The sequence below is a fragment of the Gopherus evgoodei genome, chromosome 2 (genome assembly GCF_007399415.2).
Source record: "Gopherus evgoodei ecotype Sinaloan lineage chromosome 2, rGopEvg1_v1.p, whole genome shotgun sequence".
In the NCBI taxonomy this organism is placed as follows: Eukaryota; Metazoa; Chordata; order Testudines; family Testudinidae; genus Gopherus; species Gopherus evgoodei.
Window position 1 is genome coordinate 14324558 of NC_044323.1, and position 6000 is coordinate 14330557.

Sequence of the window (6000 nt, forward strand, 5' to 3'; positions counted from 1 at the left end):
CATAGAGCAGGTTGTTTCCAGTGGAGTCATGCAGGGATCAGTTTCTGACCCTAAACGGGTTAATACTTTTATCAATGACCTGAAAGAAAACATAAACGTCATATCACTGATAAAGTTTGCAGATGACACAAAGATTGGGGGAGTGGTAAATAACAAAGAGGACAGGTCACTGATTCAGCACAGTCTGGATCACTTGGTAAACTGGGCACAAGCAAACAATATGTGTTTTAATATGGCTAACTGTAAATGTATGTATCTAGGAACAAAGAATGTAGGTCATACTTACAGGATGGGGGAGTCTATCCTTGGAAGCAGACTCCGAAAGAGATGTGGGGTCTGTGGTGGATACTCAGCTGAATATGAGCTGCCAGTGAGACATGTGGCTAAAAGAACTAATGCAATTCTGGGGTGCATAAACAGAGGGACCTCAAGTAGGGGTAGGGAGGTATTTTACCTCTGTATTTGGCACTATGACCACTGCTGCAATAGTGTGTCTAGTTATGGTGCCCACGATTCAAAAAGGGTGTTGATAAATTGGAAGGGGTTCAGAGAAGAGCCACTAGAATGATTAGAAAACATGCCTTATAGATACTGAGCTCCTTGTGTCTATCTATTTAGCTAAACAAAAATAAAGTTAAGGAGTGTCTTGATTACAGTCTATAAGAACCTACATGGAGAACAAATATTTAATGAGGGGCTCTTCAGTCAAGCAGAGAAAGGTATAACACGATCCAATAGCTGGAAGTTGAAACTGAACAAATTCAGACTGAAAATAACTTAAGTCGTACATTTTTAACTGTGAAGGTAATTAATCACTGGGACAATTTACCAAGGATATTGCTGGATTCTCTATCACTAACCATTTTTAAATCAAGTTGCATGTTTTTCTAGAAAATCTGCTCTAGGAATTATTTTTTGGAAAGTTCTATGTCCCTTGTTATACAGGAGGGCAGATTAAATGATCACAGTGCTCTCTTCTGACTTTGGAATCTGTAAATCTACTTAGCCATGTGAGCACTAACTCTTGCTGTTTGGTCTGCTCCAAACTCCAGTCTAGTAACTCTAAGAGCAGAGTCTGGAGAAACACAGATTCCCAGGCAGATGAGAGCTGACCTGAACAAGAGAAAGTGGGTTTACTGGCTGCTACAAATGAGGTCTTTTAGGATCTGGCACAAAGCTCACTGAAACCAATGAGAATATTGCTATCAAGATCTATGGGTTCAGAGCCGTAGCATGTTGAATGGATAGAGTTGCCTCAATAGTTTAGGAACTTCTTCTGTATAGTAGTCTTCTCTCTTTGCTAACAAACCAACTATAATTTCCAAGAAACTTTCAAGATTAATTTTCCTGACCTATAGCCAGTTGTGATCACAGCTGTTCCAGGAAGGGTTATTGCAATCAGCTTCTTCCATCCTGTTCTCTGCTAGGACAGGCAGCAGACTTCCCTGCAATAATGTTGTATTTCTGGAATGTTACAAAATAACTCAAAATTACAAAACTTTACAAAATTTCCTGGAAAAAAAAACCCTCATTCAACCCTGTTGTACTTTGATAGGAGTCCTCGCTTTCCTTCCAGACAGTAAACTGGTCTCTTGCCCAAACCATATATCTCTTATGATGGATTCCTAAGGGCCAACTCTAAATAAAGGCCAAAAGAAATGTTTCAAAATGTGACATGAGGGTAATGCTATAGGCCTCATTCTGACCTCACAGTGGTTTTGAAACACTGCAACTCCTTTGATTTTGGTTGAGCCACTCCTAATTTACAACTGTGTCAGAGAAGAAATGGGCCTTATGGCTTTGAAACAGGTCATAAAACACATTTTAAAAATAAATAAATAGAACCCAAGTTGGCTATTCTCACTGCAAATGCCGGTCTATACAGTATTTTAATTAATGCATTCAAAACATGGAAGTGGTGAACTCTGAAAGCTGCCACATTACTTTTTTCCCTTACTTAGTAAGTAATGTGTCCGCCAAGAGACCTTACCTCATAGGTAGAGGGTGCACAATGAGCAGCCCCCAGAGCCCAAAATGTAACCCACCATTACCTTCTCTTTCTGACTGATCATTACTGACCTATCAATTTTCACTGCTGGGAAAGTCAGACAAGGAGCTGGTCCAAAACCCATTGATGACAATGGAAAGACTCCCATTGACTTCAGTGAACTTTGGATCAGATCCTTAAGGCTGGATTGCAGCCACCTTACACAGCTGTAACTTTCCCCCAGTAGACCTTCTGCCACCCAGAGCCGTTCTCTAGTAGCTGGCACATAACCTAGGTGAATGTGACTCCCTCAATCCTAAATCTCCATCTGTCTCTTACCACCAGAGTCACAAATCCTTCTAACATGTCTCAATGGCTTGGCCATATGTTCTGCTGAGCTGAGTGTGTCTAGAATATGCCACATATCCATTAGAGGTTCCATCATACCATTCTCAAGCAAAACCTCATTGAATTCAATATCTTAATGTAAGTGGGAGAAAGAACATAGGGACTAACATTCTGCATCTGAATGGAAAACAAAATGGTAGATACCTCACAGCTCCCTTTGCTTTAGCAGGGAAATCCCTCTATATTTAAAGGCACTGTTCACAGATAACAGAACGACAGATAGACATTCTCCTCCCAGTTATTGTATATACATTACATCCCCCTTCGTCTATAAATCCTTTCGCTTCCTCCCCCAATTTTCAAAGGCTTTCACCATTTTATTTTTTAAAAAAGCAACCCAGCTCCTCCCTCTCATGTGAGGACAACGTGTAATTCAGCCAATCCATAAGCATCTGTTTCTTCATCCATAGGTTTTCCAGCTGCCCACTAAAATGATGCACTGACAGATTCCAGGTGGACTTGAACTGCGTCCAATGCAGGGTGGGCCTTGGGGAGTGTTATGTATACAGGATCACAGAGCAGATACCAAGATGACATGGTCTGAATGATGATGGTCAGGGAGCAATGCATTGACTGCATCAGCCCGCCAAGGATGGAGCAGCAGTAGCAACAGGGCAGGATCCGACATATTGCTCCCCAATGATCAAATGACACAATTCCCACACCCAAATGTCCAAACATCAGAGGGAAAACCAAGATAACCCTCCTGCAGCCTAATCTGATTGCACTTTCACTGCTACAAATCATGAGGAGTACTGGACCTTGACTGAAGTCAATGGAGTTGCACTGGCTTAATAGCCAGATTTGTTCCTTTCTTGTTTGTTTACTTTTATCAAATTCACTCTCCTTTTATCTTCCTTATCTTTTTATGAGGAAGAAAAAAAATAGTAAAAAAAAAAAAAAGGGTGATTGCACAACTTCTTGATTTATACCTTTGCTGCATCTCAACCTATCATAACCTAGTCCCAGATTTGGACCTTAGCGTCCAAAATATGGGGGTTAGCATGAAAACCTCCAAGCTTAGTTACCAGCTTGGACCTGGTAAAGCTGCCACCACCCAAAAAATTAGCGTGTTTTGGGGCACTCTGGTCCCCCCAAACCTTCCCTGGGGACCCCAGGACCCAAATCCCTTGAGTCTCACCACAAAGGGAAATAAACCTTTTCCCTTCCCCCCTCCAGGTGTTCCTGGAGAGATACACAGAAACAAGCTCCGTGAATCTAAACAGAGGGATTCCACCCTCCCCATTTCCAGCCTTGGAAAACAGAAGTACTGAGAGCTAATTTCTCTTCCCCCCTCACCCAGAGGGAATGCAAAGTCAGGCTAGTAAATCTAACACACACAGATTTCCCCCTGACTTCTTCCTCCCACCAATTCCCTGGTGAGCACAGACTTAATTCCCTGGAGTTCCCCACTAAAGAAAAACTCCAACAGGTCTTAAAAAGAAAGCTTTATGTAAAAAGAAAGAAAAATACATAAAAATGGTCTCTCTGTATCAAGGTGACAAATACAGGGTCAAAAGCTTAAAAGAAATATGAATAAACAGCCTTATTCAAAAAGAATACAATTCAAAGCATTCCAGCAACTATACCATGTAAATACAAAAGAAAAAACAATAACCCCTATTGTATTATGATCTCTGTACTCACAACTTGGAAACAGAAGATTAGAAAGTAGGAAATAGAGAAATCCTTCCCATAGCCGAGAGGGAGATAGGCACAAGACAAAGAACTCAGACACAACCTTCCCTCCACCCAGACCTGAAAAGTCTTGTTTCCTGATTGGTCCTCTGGTCAGGTGTTTCAGATTACTTTTTTCCAGGTGAAAGAGACGTTAACCCTTAGCTATCTGTTTATGACACAGCCGAACTCCCCCAATGATTGCAAGGGAACATTATGCTAAAAACTGATGATCTAGTGGTAGAATGAACACCACCTAACCCTAAATTCAGCCATGATGTGAATTGTGGTGTAAAATTACCCCATGTGTAAGTTGACCAGAAAATTGGTGTAAATGGCAAAGTCATGCGATTTATGCCAGTTTGACACATAAGAGAAGATGCATAAAAGGACTGGAACTCGCACCAATTTGGTATTTTCTCTAGACAAAATTTATCCCCCATTGTAAGTCGCTGCAGCTCCCATGGAAGTCCATGGGAATTGTTGTGCCTGCTTATACCAAGGTCAGAGTTTGACTCCCAAGAGTTCTAGAGTATAATAAGGTCTAAGTTAAAGCTGGTTGGGGGCCTATTTTATCTTACACTTCTTTTGTGTTAGTTCCTTTCCCAACTACCCCGCTACACAGTATTGCCAAGCCCAGCATTCTGTGAGGCCTCCCCAGAATTATGAGATGGACTTAAAAATCATGAGATTAAAAAATAAAAAACAATAATAAATTCGGAGCTCTTTTTATTGGCCTTTTGGTTTTCTCAGCCATAAGTGTGCACTCAGACCATATTTTCAAGCTTTTCTTTGCAACAACGAAGTCTAGAAACATATAGTCTTTTTAAAAATGAAAGCTGAGATTTCCACATAATCACAGGACTCCAGGAGCCAGGGCATTTTAAAAGCCAAACAAATATTGTGTGACACATGATAAAATCTCAAGCATTGGCAACATGCTCTACAGGCCCTTTGTCAGCTAAGTTTTGCACAATCCCTCAATGCCCAATCAGTGAAAAATTACACTGCTTTGCCAGGTTTCAGAGTAGCAGCCGTGTTAGTCTGTATCCGCAAAAAGAACAGGAGTACTTGTGGCACTTTAGAGACTAACAAATTTTAGCAGTTATATCCATTTACACCTGATTGCTAATCAGTTTACACCCAATGGGCCTGATTTTCCCCTCACTCAGATGGATGTAAATCAGGAATGTCTCAGCTGACATCACAAAACTTTCACCAGTACAAAGCAAGTATGGCAGGAAAGTCAGGCCCAGTGTTTAGCATCATACTACCTACTGCCAAGTGAGCTGCAAGCAGCAGCTTACTTCAAGATGCATTTGCCTGAATTTATCTCCTGGCATGTGGCTCAGCCAAAGTCGTACTTTTGAGGTTTTGGGGACTGATCGTTTAATAAAAACAAAGTGTAAAAAAATCCCTCTGAGAGCCTATGTGATTAGTAATCAGCATGCTCAAGCTCATCAGCATCTCAGAAATGCTGTGGAAGGCACTAGGACCTGGAAAATAACCACTCCACGCACTTGGAAGACAGCTGCAGGCTCTTCCTGTTCTGCCCTGTAAGTGATCCATTTCATCTCACAGATCTATTCATTTTGGATGCAAGTGCTCAAAATATGCATTACTGACAGTGACACAGACAAACAAAAAGGAGATTTGCAGTTGTACTATTAACCCCTTGGCTCCCAGTTTAGCTTTGCCAGTCACTGGAAAAGCAGAACATTTCAGGCCTGATGCCGCATCACATGGATTTGGAGCTATGCCAGTCTAGGCTAGCTGAGGAGCTGAACCTTAGGGAATATATTTTCCTTCTTCTCTGTATATGTGTCTGTGATTTATATTATCATTTGCTAAGTGGTAAGGGGCTGAGCCTCGTAATTTACATGCCTGTGAGTGAGAGAAGAAACTTCACTCAAGCAATTAGGTCTGAG